Source organism: Solanum pennellii, chromosome 7, assembly GCF_001406875.1.
Source record: "Solanum pennellii chromosome 7, SPENNV200".
NCBI lineage: Eukaryota > Viridiplantae > Streptophyta > Magnoliopsida > Solanales > Solanaceae > Solanum > Solanum pennellii.
The window spans coordinates 18,372,550-18,389,705 of record NC_028643.1 but is presented as its reverse complement, the minus strand read 5'-3'; the positions used below and the strand labels follow the sequence as shown (position 1 = coordinate 18,389,705).

Genomic DNA, 17,156 nt, shown 5'->3' with positions numbered 1-17,156 from the left:
GCTCATAATATTCTGCTCGTGCATAGAGTCATTTATCTTTTCACCGAGTCCCGGGCCGGGTAATGTTCATGCGGAGTTTCTTGCATATGTCATAGAGTCCCTCACTAGAGGGCCGGGTATGTATATTATATATATGATTTGTGATGAGGATGGTTATGATGATTATGATGATGGAGATGATGTGATGATTATTTCACCGAGTCCCTCACTAGAGGGCCGGGTACGTATGATGTATATATATGATGATTATTTTGCCGAGTCCCTTACTAGGGAAGCTGGGCACCTTATAACTCAATAGAACAATCAACGTGGACCAGCAAGGAGTATTACCAAAGATTAACGTTTTATCAATATTATGAACCTTTAATACGATATGGAAACGTAAAATCTCAATGACACTAAGAAGCACTACCATAGATATAAGAAATCATCATAGCCTTAGGCATGGCCGATATATAGAGGAATAGTTGTGGAATCAAGAATATACGTCACCTAGACGCTCTAGAAGTAAGTATCAAACCTGTCCGTTATTCGCTCATTTTTAAAAGTCATGCCAAACAAAGAAAGAAAGGATAGCGTTACATACCGCATAGTCGAGCCGCACGTCCATTATTTACTGCTCAAGCTATTAATCTATAACAAGCAACAATCGTGCCGCAATTAGATAAACGTCGCGCTTTACTACTTATTGTAAGCTAGCTAATAATCTAACGAAAATCCGGCAGCACTTCCCCTATTTTCCTTACTTCGTCCCAACCCGACAACAACCCAAATTATCCACAGCAATACCAATAACACATATATCCCAACGAATCATATTAAACAGCCCCCCCCCCCGCCAAAACAGTTCCGTCTCGACAACCATAGTAACGAAGCAACGACACACCGAGCGATAACTTGTTTTATAATTCGCAACACATCTACCTTATCATATTCATCCTTTGGAGTATATACCCATAATCACATTAACATATACATAACGCTAAAACAGAATTTCCCGCTGTTTGCTTTAATAAAAACAGCCCAAACACTAACACGACACCACTAATAATCCGATTATGGTTTCCGTTCATACTTAGCACATTCAATAAATAAAACAAACTTCCTAAGCTACTGGTCACGCCCCCTTCTTAAACATTAATGGCTAATTAACAAAGGTGTTCTAAGGAATTAACACACCAAGCAAAGAGATTACTAACCAAATTCTTTGCAGCTGCTGCCCAAGAGTTGCATGGTTGGTTTTCTCCATTTCCATGGCTTTCCTTGGCTGCCTAAGCCAAGTGGTGAAGAAGATGATATGTTGCAATGCATTTCACCACCCATTTATAATATGAAGTGGAGGCAGCCGTGTATTAAGGCGAGTTCTAACATTTGCCATCCGGTAAAAGGACTTCTAAGCGAAAGAATTATTAATACATGCAAGACACTATTCTAGAATCGTTATATTAGTTAGGTTTTATCTCATTATTTGCCTATGGTTCCCACAACCCTAGTTATGGAGTTTAGTTACTCATAGTCATAATCACAATATTCAAATATATTAAATAAGAATTCATGTACTTACTTCAATGAGAAAGAGTAAAATCCGAAAGTTTGCTTGATTAATCACCAATAATCACTTGCAAGAATCTCAAAGTAATCAACAATCTCACAAAAAGTCTAATGATTCTCAAAAGTCTAACAATACAGTGTCTACTAATATGATGTCTAACAATACGGATTCTGACAATACGAAGCCTAACAGTCTAAGAGTCTAACCTCAAAAACGAGGTTTTTCGAACTATTTATAGAAAATAAAAACCTAATTAAACAAGGACTCTATTTGCTAGAAATCTGCCAAAACGCGGCTGGATCGACGGACCTCGCGACGGATCGTCGTGGTCACAACGGACCGTCATGGACTCCGTCGTCCCATACTTATGCAATTTCTTCTACTGCTCTCTTCATTACCCTCGACGGCAAGTATGACGGACCGTCATAGACACGACGGACCGTCATAAGCTCCGTAGGTGGTCTCTTCTGCATTTCTTCGCTCAAAATCTCCGCATTCATCTTTGGACAGATTTCCTGCAAAATAAAGAGAAACTTATATAAAAATTAGCACAAAAAGGCTTTTGGACACACTAAACTTAAGGAAAAAGTACTAATAATACCGTGAAACCACGGTATATCAGATATGTCAATCGATGAGACTCTCCAAAAAAAATGCAACACTAATTTATACAAAAAAAATGCTTCAATGTCGTAATTAATTTCTTGCAATACTATATATTAATGAAAACAAATCTCCTCATTATGTTAAAATTATAGTAACAAAATATATTTATATAGATATTTAAAAGAATATAGTCTTGCACTTACCATAATAATAAAAATTAAACTAAAGAGAGTAATATTCTAATTTAGTTAATGACTTCATCAAATTGAGGAAAGTTTGTGAGAATACAATTTGAAATGAAATAATCTATACATAAAAATCGTCAACATTCAATATAATAGGAAAATTTTCAATATGGTACTATAATTGTGACGACAAAAGTTAAAGTAATTAGAAAAAAATAATTTTCTTGCCCAAAATTTCTTGGAGTTTCGTGAATGAAAATTACCAAAATCCAATAAACAAATCTTGGTTAGTGTTAGGAATTTCAGAATATTTGAAGACCAAAATTTGAAAATCTGGTCAAATATTATAGTTAAATAATAGTTAAATGTGAATTTCTTAAATATATTCTCAAAATATATGGTCAATGCTATTTCAAAATATCACAAAACTATATAATTAGACATAAGCTTCACTGCTATAATATTATTATTATTTCTATATTGCCAAAGAATTATCTATTTTACCACTAATTTAGAATTATTTACATATCTTATTCTTAAATACATGCATTTTTGCTACCAAATATATAAAAAGGGAGAGATGCGAGATTGTGGAACGAGGCGAGCAAGATTTGTATGTATCTTAGACATATGTAAATCACACTAGATACCCACTAGATACGTATATGTGTATGTAACTTAAATGATTCACATGTATTACGATACCATATCTATCTTCGAATTGTGAGTGAGATGAGATAAAGGAGAGAGCAAGATTTGTTATACATGTATAACAAATACACGCGGATCCACTTGGATACAATATATCTTAAACAAATTACACTTAAATTTGACCCCATGTATATGAGATACCAGTATTTGGAAGCATTTATGCACAAAAATCTGGTAAAATAAATAATATTCCAAACTGTAATGTATTTAAGTAATTCATTCTTAAATTAGTGGAATTTATGTAATAAAAATTTATCCAATGAACTTCTTTTTGGAAGTTTTATCATATATAACAGCACACAACGAAAAAATAGTCTTAGTTTTTTTTTTTTTGACAAATCAAATTATTTAATTAAAAACCTAATCAGCATATTTTTGTGTTACTAAAATCCATACGCAATTATTTTAACAACTGATGTGTGATAGATAAATAAAAAAAGCTGGTCAAATTTATTGATAATGGGTGTAAAATTGCGCTCATCATTGAGAAAATTGGTCGATTTTGTCATTTACGAAAGCTTAGCCATCATGAAAATATCGATTTCACCACTAAATTGAAATGTTTTTATTTTTTCTCAAAAAAATGACATTACCTTTAGTTGAATCAATTTATAATTCAACTACTAGAGTCTCTTTTACCTAAGAGATCTTCTACGATGCTGAGAGAAAATGGACATCACTATCCGCTAGAATTAATTTCACCTTCTAGCTCTGATTATCTATTTTTCAGAATGTATTATTCCTAAAGCCGTTTAAGATATATATAAATACCCCAACGTGTAAGAATAAATTTGAATTAATTTTGAACACATTATATGAGTGTGATTAGATTAAAATCCAGAAAACTAATTTGCATTTAGTAGTCATAGCCAAGATCTGAGGTCCTCACAGTGATAGTATAATTAAATATATTCAAAATCATTGACATATATTTTAAGAATTTTAAAAACGTACCATGATAAATTTAAATATTGAAATCATAATTAATAAAAAAAATTGAGTCTTTTTTCACTAAATTCATATCATAAATTTAAATCATAACTAAATAATTCATATAACACCATCAACTTTAAAATAAACATCGAAACTAGAACATAAAACGAAAACATGTTTTTTTTTAAAAAATCTAATTATTTATTTGCATGAAGCAACATTTTTCAACATCAAATTAATCTAATCCAATCGACTTTCAGATTTTTTCAAATCCTTTGCATTAAATACCTTTACTTGTTCCCACATTTCTTTTATGTCAGTCTCGTCTAGTGTCTGATTAGCTTATGTCTCTTTTATCATCTCGAGATTGTCAAGCTCAACTTGATTCTCCTTGATTCTGATCGGAGTGTTTGCAATGTTAAGGCGACTATTTTCACTTCCCTGGTCAAATGGACAAAAGAAACTATCAACAACAGCATCAATTGTAGGGTGCAAAAAAGAGAAGGGTTTATCAGAGAGGGAAAATCTTATTATTCCCATATCAATGTCATATTTCCCAATCATATCGCTTCTTTTCTTGTATAAATTTTTCCGACGCATAAAAAATGATGAGCATAAATATGCTTCATTCTCAATTTTTGCAATTGAAATCTTGTGGCGTCCTAGGGTCTGTTTTTCTGCCATGACTTTAAATAATATGTCAATTGATGAGGCTCTCCAAAAAAAATTAATGCTTATTTATAAAAAAAAATTCTTCAATGTTGTAATTAATTTCTCGCAATACAATAAATGAAAACAAATCTCCTTAGTATGTTAAAATTGTAGTAACAAAATATATTTATATAAATATTTAAAAGAATATAGTCTTGCATTTACGTAATAACAAAAAATAAATAAAAATTCTAAATAAATGACATTAATATTCTAATTTGGTATAACTTTATCACATTGAGCAAAGTAGGTGAGAACACAATTCGAAATGAAATTATCTATATATCAAAATCTTCAAACATTCAATATAATATGAGAACTTTTAATATGCTACTATAATTGTAGACGACAAAAGTTAAATTAATTAGAAGAAAAATAAATTTCATGCCTAAACTTTTTTGGAGCTACTTGAATGGAAGTTTCTAAAATCAAGAAATAAATCTTAGTTTTAGGAACGCAAAAATATTTGAAGTCCAAAATTTGAAAATCTGGTCAAATTTTTATTCAAATAATTAGTTAAAGGTGAATTTTTAAAATCTACTCTCAGAATATATGGTCAATACTATTTTAAAATATTAGAAAACTATATAATTAGACATATAATTACTATCAATATTATTATTGTATATATTTCCAAAATATTATCTATCTTACCATTAATATAGAATTATTTACGTATCTTATGCTTAGATACATTTATTTTTGCTATCAGATACATAATAAGGGAGAGAGGTGAGATTGGGAAACGAGGAGAGCAAGATTTGTATGTATCTCAGACACATTGAATCGCACTAGATACACACTAGATATATGTGTATGTATCTTCAGAAATTCATATGTATTGGGATACCATATCTTAACTGAATGAAGTCATATTTTACCCCAACTAATCCCTAAAGAATGAATTAATATAATTAGGTAAGGAAAAACAAATTTTCCCTTCCCTAATCCGGATTGGATATTCCTTAATTCAACTGCTCAACTTCCAAATGATATAACTCACTCATACGAACTCGGAATCGTGCAAGCTTTACGACATTGGAATGATCATTCCAAAGGCTTTCCAACCATATCTGGAACTACACCACACTTTTCCTGGGCTAGGAGTTATGATCGTTTGAAGTTGGCCAAATACTCACTTTTTTTAACTTAGTGATTTTTAGATTTCCTTTTACTTACCAAAAGTATTTATCTTCAAATTTTAAATTCTTTTCTAGTTCTTCTAGTTATGAGATTTACAACATCTCCCCCCTTGGGAACATTCATCCTCGAATGAGATTATTCTTACTAGGTTAAAGGTGTCACATCAATTATACAATTTAAACACTCAACAAGCACAATGCAATTTCAAGAAGCCAACTTAATATTAATGCCAAGAAAAGGATTAGTACCTTTAATTTGAAGCTTCGCCGGATCAGAAGAGATGAGAGTATCTCTTCTCCTATCCTCTTCAGATTTTCAAGTAGCTTCTCTACAAACTAATTTCTCCACAGAACTTTTACTCGATGCTACTTGCTTTGTTCTCAACTTTCAAACTTGGCGATCTAGGTTCTGAACCGGAACCTCCTCATAAGACAAACTATCCCTGATATCAATATCATCTCAATTGGTATGATAAGTACAGTATCTCCCATGCACCCCTTCAACATGGAGATCTGAGACACCGGATGGACTACAACTAATTCTTGTGGTAGCTCTAACTTACCAGCTACATTGTCAATCCTCTTGGATATTTTGTAAGGACCAATATACTGTACACTGATCTTCCCTTTCTTATCAAATCTTATAACACCCTTCATGGGTGAAACTTTTCAAGTAACTCAATCATCTACGTCAAACTCTTACTACATTCTCCTAACATCAATGTAGGATTTCTGACGACTTTTTGTTGTTTCCAATCTATTTTGAATGGATTTCATTTTCTCCATAGCTTGATGAACTAACTCTGGTCCTATCAACCCTACTTCACAAAATTCGAACCATTAAAAAACAGATCTGCATCTTCTCCCGTAAAGAGCTTCATAAGGATCCATTTGGATATTATAATGGTAACTATTGTTGTAAGAAAATCCATGTGAGGTAGGTGATTATCCCAATAAACCTTAAAATCAATCACACAATCTATCTTCATACCTCAAAACACCATCTCCCCCTGGTTCAAAAGCCATCACTTTTTAATTATGAACACTTTCCTTTCATTCAAGCATTGAGAATTTACTTTAAGTATCAACAACGACATTAGCTTTACCTGGGTGATAAAGAATACTCATGTCATAGTCTTTGAGTAATTTTAGCCACCTCCTTTGTGTGTGATTAAGCCTTTCTAAGTAAACACATACCGAAGACTCTTATAATCGGTGAATATATATCCATGAATACCATAAAGATAGTGGCACAATATTTCCAAAACAAATACCGCAACATCCAACTCTAGATCATGGTTTGGGTAATTCTTCTCATGAAATTTCAACTACCTGGAGGTAAAAGCTATAAATTTGTCATTCTACATTAACGCACAACTCAAACAATTGTAGACGCAACACAATAGAAAACAAAGCCTTGCGTACCTTCTTGTAAGATCAAATTGGGGAAGTGTCAATCTCTTTTTCAATTCCTAAAAGTTTTTCTCACCAGCCTCTCCATTGATATTTTACTCTTTTCTGAGTTAATAGGTCAAACCGGAAGAAATAGAGGAGAACCCCTCTACAAACCTTCTATTTAATATAGCCAAACCTAAGAAACTCCTAATTGCAGTTGAACATGTGGGTCTAGGCCAACTCTGAACTGGTTCTATCTTTTGGGTATCAACTCTAATTCCATCACCGGAAACTATGTAACCCAAGAACGCCACAATATCAAGTCAAACTCGCATTTGGGGAACTTAGCATATAACTCCTCGTCTTTCAAAGATTGGAGGACTATTTTGAGATGACTAGAAGGATCTTCTTCATTTCTTGAATATATTAGTTGTCATAGATAAAGATGATATCAAACATATCTAAATGAGGTATACAGACTCTATTTAAGGTTCATAAATGTTGCAAGTGAATTATTGAAACCAAATGGCATGACCATAAACTCATAATGACCTTAAGGGGTCCTAGATGTTATCTTGGGAATATCACACTCCCTTACTTTCAACTGATTGTAGCCATATCTGAGGTTAATCTTATAACAATAAGAAGCACCCTGAAGCTGATCGAAAGTATTATCAATTTGAGAAAGAGGATACTTATTCTTTATTTCTCACAAACAAGATTGTAGTGCCCTAAAGTGAGACTCTTGGTTGAATGAAACCCTTATCTAACATATCTTTCAGCTGTTCTTTAAGCTCTTTCAACCTTGCCGATGTCATTCTATATGGATGGATAGAGATATGATGCGTATAAGGAATGATGTCTATGCCGAAGTCTATTTATATCTCAAGAGGGACTCCGGGAAGATCATCTGAAAAGACTTATGGAAACTATTTTACTACTCGAACTGACTAAATAAGACGTATCTTAACACTAGAGTCATTAACTTGGAGTAAATGATAGACACTCCCCTTAGAAACTAACTTCCTTGGCTTAAGGAACGAAATAAAACGACCCTTAGGCACTACTAAATCTTCCACTCTAAGACTAGCTCATTAGGAAACTAAAACTTGACAGCTCGAGTTCTACAATCTACGTAAAAGGCATGAAGCTAGTCCATACCTAGAATGTCATCGAAACCTACCATGTCTAACTTACCTAAACCAGCCATGGTATTCTTGTGATTGACAGAAACGATATAATCACGATAGACTCTCTCTAATAGAATAGACTCACTAACAGGTGTACTAACACTGATTGCTTTACTGAGTTGCTCCGGAATAACATCAAAATTCAAAGCAACTTAAGGAGTAACAAAATATAAGCTCTCCCCTGAGTCTAACAAAGCATAAACAACAAGTCAAAGACTTTGATCATACCTGTGAAAACATCTGGCGAATTCTCTTGCTCTTGATGACTTTTGATAGGATATAATCGGTTTGTTTCCCCTCTAGTACCTGAAGCAGCTCCTTGAGTTGAAACTCTGTCTTGTGGAGCAACTGAAGAAGGCTGGGCCTTATTACCATGACTTTGCAAGATCTGAGGACACTCCCTCATAAAGTGACCCTTTTTACCACACTTGAAGCAACATGTCTTCCCATCACAACACTTACCTTGGTGTTTTCTACCACACCTAGCACACGCAGGAGCCTTACTATCCCTTTTTATCATACTGCCTTAACAATAGGAATGTTTAGCTTTGAAACTATGGGAATTCTGACTATTGTAATCACCTTTGTTCTTAAGTGCAGGTGCACTACCAAATCGTCGAGAATGTCCCTTCTGTTTCCGTAGGAGAGTTGTATTTACTCTTTTGTTGCCTAAAATCATTCTTTGATGTCTTGGCCCTCTTATTCTTAAAGTCTTCTCTATCCTTGAGCTTATCCTTCTCAACTTGTTGTACATGTATAATAAGTCTTGCTAGGTCCATATCCCCTATCAGCATAGCAGCCTTGTCTTCCTTGCTTGACTGAAAAGACAACCCAGGAACAAATAAACTCATCCTACTCCTCATGTCAGAAACCATCTCTGGAGCATAGCGGGAAAGTTATGTGAATATTAGACCGTTTTCATGAACACTCACAGACTCCGGATTAAGGGTGAGAAACTCTTTTATATTTTCCTCTCGCAACTCACAAGGAAATAAACTCCCCATGAAAGCACTCTGAAACACAACCCAACTCGCTACCGGCGCATCCTCCACCCTATTCTTTTTCCATTGGTCAAACCAGATTCTAGTGACACCCTTCATTTGGTATGCAACCAGTTCCACCCTCTCTGCCTCAACAATTGCATTACACCAAATAAAGTTTTCTGGATCCTCAGTGACACTTGAACCTGTGATGCTTGGGGTATTCATCCTTAAAAGCTCTCAAATCTTTGAGGTATCAACCATTTCCTGTCGATTATCTCTCTGTCCAATTTGATAGGTTGCAACTTGACTTAACGTTCAGATAGTCTCACAAAATTCAGCATGGGTAACTTTTCATTGAGGTTGCACTTCAGGTGTATTAGGTAACTCTTGTTCCTCATTATTCCTCGTAGTTGGAGGATTTTTGACTTCTCTTCGTGGAGGAATAATTCTCTGAAAACACGTGCAGGTACAAATTAGAAGGAAACCTTTTAGAGGTCAAACTCTAACACATGAAATGAGTATGAAAGAAGTGAAGGAATTTCTAACTGTTGCAGCCTCCTAATTATAGATGTGACGCGCTTCGCACTGATAACTAGGACTCTACAAACACCGCTTCATAGACTCCCTAGGACTCTTGAACTCTAGGTTCTAATATCAAGTTGTTCACGCCCCAAGCCTACACCTGGGACGTTGCCGGCACTCAAGAACCATTGTTGGCCCTAAGCAAGCCTTTGGCCTGACTTACTTAACTAAGCATAAGAATCAAACCTTTTTTTAAAAAAATAAACATTGAATATAGCTATATGGCAACTCAAGTATTAGTACATATTAATGACATTGTAAAGACAATTGTCTAATAACTAACTATCTATGAAGCCTCGAATAACTGAGATAGATGTCGGGATAAGACCCCCAATCATCCTAACAACTGCAATAATAAAACTGAAAACAATGAAAAGGAGTCCTCTGGAATGCAAGGAGGCTCACCAACTGACACTAAGCTGCTCATTGGATCAATGGTGTGCTAGGTGCTAATCCTAGTTACTTGTGTATGCATCATAAGACAATCCAGGTAAATTGACATCAGTATATTGAATGAACGAGTATGCGAGTTAGAATATCAAATACAACATAAGATTGAGAAGATTCGGAAAGAAACACTTATCTTGGCTTTCTCAACTCATCAATACCTAATTGAACTCATTCCATTATAAAGTAGTTTAAACAAGTGCAATATAAAAAAAAGGAAAAATGTTTTAAATATGATGTCAACTCATAATCATAATATCATAAAAGACATACCATGCTCCCTCTCAAAGTCTACTTGTGCAATGCATGAATGAAGTATCATACCCCCATTCAAACTAAGCAGAATCTCTTGAGGAACCATGCACTTATTACTGTGGGAGTTTCTCAAACCGACAACCACCTCTATGAGCCTAAGTGGTGATCAAGATTTTTAACATCACCCCGCTATACTGTTCAATACTTTGTCGTCATATAAAACTACTTAACTTAGTTGATTCACTAGCTTAACTTAAGTGATCATCTAAAAAGTATAACCCTTTAATACTTATGATGACTACATGGTTTATGAAAACTTGAGTTAATATGAACTCGCATCCGCATATCGGTGCTCAATACTACTTCTAATAATATACTTAGCTCGTATCTTTTTAAAACAACTTCTTTCTTTGGTTTCAGATAATTACTCAAAACATAGCTTAAAAGCTCGGCGATGTTACCTTTCGGAAGCGATGTTACCTTTCTTTCTCAAATGTGAAAATATTTTTAAAATCGTTGGGAATTCATAGTCCCCATATACTTCTTTGAAGAAATGACTTCAATCTTTACTCTTTACTCGACCTGAATTTTAAGTCTTTAGAACAAAGTGAAAACGTTTGTGAAAGACTTTTGAAAACTTTATATACTTTACTTTGACTTGCTCTTAACTTCTAGACTTTACTTTTAACTTCTCATGATTTGGATATTAACTTTCCTGAAATTGGATTATGGGTTCAAAGTTCATGATCTCACGTTTACTGATAATTTAATGATGTTTAGATGTACCTTAGAGTGTTTGAATCACTAGGAAACATAGGTAAATCACTAAGGAACCTAGTACGAAAAGATGGAAGAAGAATGGGGAGAACTAGCGTCCTCGACACTCTAAGAGGCATGAGGAGCCAGCCCTCAATCTTCATAGCATTGGTTGGGGTGCTCTGTCTGGCGCGTCGCCCCAGAGCTCTATAGACAGAGATTTCTTTGGGGTGCACCGACTAGCGCGATGCCTCACCCTTTTTCCCTATTGACTACGACTTTTCTCCTTCATTATTCATCTCAAGGCCTTCTAAACTTCCATGGTTCTTTCCCCAAACACTAAAGATAAATAGTACTCTAAATATACGATAAATTCAAGAAAATTACACCCGAAAAATATGAATCACACCTCAATAAACATCAACTAAACAACCCACAAAAATTCAACGAAACTTTCAACGATGTTCTTCAAGAACTCAATTTCTTAACATACTAAAACATAAATTCTTTGAATTGAAACATGGTTGGCACATGGGTAAACTAACCCAACACTATGTGATCTCGCATACCTTTATAGGGATCACCCCTGAAAAATTCCACACGCAAAGCTTGAATGAATTAGAAATTTCTTGATTTCTCCTCTTTTATCATTTCTCCAAGCCCTTGCGTAAACTCTAAATTTTTCTAAAGTGAATGAAGTCTTATTTTACCCTAATTAATCACCACAAACGAATTTATATAATTAGGTAAGAAAAGGGCAAATTTTTCCTTCCCAAATCCGGATTAGACTTTGCTTTATCCAACAACTCAACTTCCAAAAGACATAACTCACTCATATGAACTCATAATCGCGCAAACTTAGTGGCATTGGAATGATAATTCATCATTCCAAACATATGTGGAATTACACCTAAATCATCCTGGGCTAGGATTTATAGTGGTTTGAAGTTAGCTAAAAACTCACTTTTTGGCTTACTCAAAGATTTCCAGATTTCCTTATATATTTAATAGTAACTATTTTCAAATTTTAAACTCTTTTGTAGTTCTTCCTAGTTGAGAGATGTTACAAATACATATAAAAAATTGTCAAATTTGTTAGTAATGGGTGTAAAACTCGCTCATCATTTAAAAAAATAGGCCAAAATGTTCATTTACGAAAGCTTAGCCATCATGAAAATTTTTATTTCACAATTAAATTTAGATGTTTTATTTTTTTTTCTCAAAAAAAGTGACTTTACCCTTTAGTTGGCTCAGTCTATAGTTCAACTACTAGATACACTTTAGCCTGACAGATCTTCTACGATACTCAGTATAAAATGGACCTCCCTATTTGCTCGAATTAAATTTCACCTTCTGGCTCCGATTTTTTTTTCTAAATGTATTTTTGTCCTAAAAACCGTTGAAGATATATCTAAATAGCCCAAACGTGTAAGAATAAATTTTAATTATTTCTGAACACATTATATGTGTGTGATTAGATTAAAACCCTGAAAACTAATTTGCATTTATTAGTTCAAAACCAAGATCTAAGGTCTTCACAATGATAGTATCATTAAATATATTCAAAATCATTGACATATATGTTAAAAATTCTAAAACTTACCATGATAATTAAAATATTGAACTCATAATCAATACAAAAATTCGAGTCTTTCGGTTCGCTAAATTTACATCATAAATGAAAATCACCGCTAAATAATTCAAATAACACCATCAACTTGAAAATAAAAATTGAAACTAAAATTTATTAATAAAAACGTTTTAGAAAAGAAACTTAATTATTTCATTGCATGAAGCTTCAAATGTATAAGGAACCATTATATACTTAATTAGAATTTTCTTGAGGAGCTTGTGGAAAAGAAGCAATAACATTTTCCAGCATTAAATCAATCTCATCCAATCGACTTTCATATTTTTTCAAATCCTCTGCATTAAATACCTTTATTTGTTCCTACATTTCCACTATGCCAGTCTCGTCTGTTTTCTGATTAGCTAAAGTCTCTTTAGTGATATCTAGATTGTCAAGCTAAACTTGTTTCTCCTTGTTTATGATTCGACTGCTTCTAACGTTAAGGCGACTATATAAACTTCCTTGGTTAAATGGACTAATGAAACAATCAACAATAGCATCAATTGTAGGATGGAAAAAATTGAAGGGACTATGAGAGGGGGAAAATGCGATTATTCCCACATCAATGTCATATTTCCCAATCATATTGGTTTCTTTCTTGTATAAAATTTCCAGACACTTTGAAAATGATGAGTATAAATCATATTCATTTTCTATTTTGGCCATCGAAATCTTATGGCGTGCTAGGGTCTTTTTCCCTACCATGACTCTAAAATGATATAGTAATAGATGAGGTTGTCCAAAAAAATATGTTGCTTATTTATACAAAAACATCTTCAATGATGTAATTAATTTCTTGCAATACAATAAATGAAAACAAATCTTCTCATTATGTTAAGATTAAATTAACAAAACATAATTTTATAGATATTTAAATGAATATAGTCTTGCACTTATCATAATAACGAAAACTAAATAAAAAATTCTAAATTAAAGAGATTAACATATAATTTTGTCAATGACTTTATCAATTTGAGAAAAGTAGGTGAGAACACAATTTGAAATGAAATAATCTATATATCAAAATCTTCAAACATTCAATATAATAGGAAAATTTTAATATGCTACTATAATCGTAAACAATAAAGTTAAAGTAATTAGAAGAAAAATAAATTTCTTGCCCAAAATTTCTCGGAGTTTCGTGAATGGAAGTTACTAAAATTCAAAAACAAATCTTAGTTAGTGTTAGGAACTTCAAAATATTTGAAAACCAAAATTTGAAAATCTGGTCAAATTTTATAGTCAAATGAATATTTAAAGGTTAATTTTGAAAATCTACTCTCAAAATGTATGGTCAATGCTACTTAAAAATATTAGAAAACTATATAATTAGACATATAATTCACTACTATAAATATTATAATGATCCATATTGCCAAAATATTATTTATCTTACCACTAATTTAAAATTGTTTACGTATCTTATGCTAAGATACATGCGTTTTGCTACAAGGTACATAAAAAGGAGAGAGGAGAGATTGGGGAACTAGGTGAGCAAGACTTATAACTATCTCAGAGACAATGTAAATCACACTAGATACATATATGTGCATGTATTTTGAGTGATTCACATATAATGAGATACCATATCTATCTGAGAGTGGTGAGTGAGATGAGAGAGAAGAGAGCAATATTTTCTATACATGTATTCCAAATATATGAGGATTCACTTGGATGCAATATATCTAGAACAAATTAAACATAATTTGACCCCATATATAACCTTTCTGTTTAACCCCTGCTCCTATTTAACCAATTGATAATTGGACCTGGATCCCAAATAAAACTCTCTAATATTTTACACGTCCCAATTATCCCATCCAAATCATCCTCATTCGCTATTTCTAATACATAAGCTACTTCATTCACAACAATACCCCCATCCTGAATAAGAACCTTGTCCTCAATGTTCGGGTAGAACAATATTGATATCGTAGTGGCGAACTTTTTAAGACTTGGATACGTGTTAAGAGTTGCTCTAACAAGTATTATGTCGTCTTTGTCTTCCTGGTCAATCCTTGGGAGGAAATATAGCAAGAGTCACTTGACTAAGGCAATATTAATGACATTCTCATCAACTCCTGCATTACTAAATATTACAATATGGGGTGGAAAATACATCAACACGGACTGGAGGAAATGTCAAGGACAATATTGTTCCCATCTCGGTTTTAGTCAATGCACTAAGGTACCGTCTAATGTGATTCAACCATCTATATAACTCAATCAAGGACATATGATATCTAGTTTGCAAAGCAAGCAGAACACAAACACTTGAGGTACATTTGGAACAGACTGTCAGATCCTTGAAGATGTTCGCAAATCACGCATACCTGGAGACAACTATTGCAAGGAATACAAAGAATCCCAAGAGCACATTCTTTAGTATCTACATTATGATAAGCAACTTCAAGCCCGGGGAATTCTTTATAGACAATTATATGACACATATTGCATTTTATTTTGTTGTTTCCATACATATCTTCAACCCATCTATATTCATCACATCACTCTGCAATCCACTTTGGAAGAATAGGCTCACGTTCTTGTCCAAAGATTTCAAATAGCTGTGGTGATCTACTTTCTGAAAATTCCAATGTTGTACCGTCCACTTAACAAATCCACCACCATCAAGAAATAATTCTCGTTTATGCACAGTTAGTACGCACCTGTTAAATTGCTTTGCATTCATAAAAACGTCTCGAGTTTGGCTGTGGAAAAAAATTCTACCATTCAAACGATTCAACTTCAGAAGCAGTTTGTATATACCAGGATCCCATACATGTAAAATTATACTCTTTTCAACTAAATTGCTTTGAAACCTCAAAGATGATCATAACTATCACATTTAGCAAATTCAGTATACATGATAAAGCAGCCAACATAGTCCCGACCACCATTAGTAACTTTGCCCGTAAGCTTGGAATAACTGAAAGTGGAAGGAATAGAATGCATCTACTTCCAACGTTGAACAAGCCCAACAGGGTAGAATTTTTTGTAGTATATAGTGAATAATTGATTCCAAAGATCATCCAAAGCTTTGTGAATATCAAAAATGGATAGGTCATAGGAAATAGATACTATAAAATTATTCCAGAATGAAGGTTTACATGTATTTGCAATAACAAATTCTATAGGTTCGTTTCTGATGGTAAAAATTTCCTCTTATCATCCTTCTTGTCTTCATTTTTAACATAATCACCACATCTATGTATCACAAAATATTTGGAGACAGAATTTACCATATCATTAGGGGGGGGGGGATGAAAAGTTCAATAGGCTTGCTGGATTTACCGAGAGAATTTGCATGTTTGTGCATATTAGACAATTCATCAAGCACCTTGCACACATTGCTTTTGCATTCCAATTGTTGTCCGTGATGTTGCGATAAAAGTGAGTTAGTTATGCTGCTCCTGTCACGACCCAACCCGATGGGCCGTGACTAGTGCCCGTTTTGGACACTCACATACAAATCTGTTAAGTATAACCAACTGAAACAAAGATAATATGGAATTTAATCAAATCAAGCCAACCCCAACGTCATATATATATAGAGTGGATCTGTCTCATAAGGAGTCATAACCATTCAACCGTAACAACATACGCGAGCCGACAAGGCCGCCACTATCCAAAGCATAATAGCATACGCAAGCCGACAAGGCTGCCACTACACAATACACAATGATGTATGCAGCCGACAAGGCTGCCCCTGTACAAGCGGACATCCCAAACAAACCATGTCCAGAACATTATCCAAAAGATATATATGCAACCCACATAATGTCTACAGACCTCTAAGAGCATAGCAGTGAAACTCGACGGGACAGGGCCCCGCCGTACCCATAGACAAGCAAAAGACTACACAGAAAGTTATGTACCAAAACGACTGGGCTCCGGAACAGTGGAGCTCTCCCAATCAGCAGAGTAGATATCCTAGGCGGGAGGATCACCGAACTGTGCGTCTACACCTGCGGGCATGAAACGCAGCCCCCCAAGGAAAGAGGGTCAGTACGGGCAATGTACTGAGTATGTAAAGCATAAGGTAAAGATGACAGGATACCAACATGATAAGTCGAAA

General features: G+C 34.0%; 1 pseudogene; it reads right to left on the bottom strand.

Annotated features, from left to right (window-relative positions):
* Positions 1-8,385: 8,385 nt before the first annotated feature.
* The window catches only part of LOC107024892, a 10,039-nt pseudogene continuing 1,268 nt past the window's right edge, over positions 8,386-17,156 (bottom strand).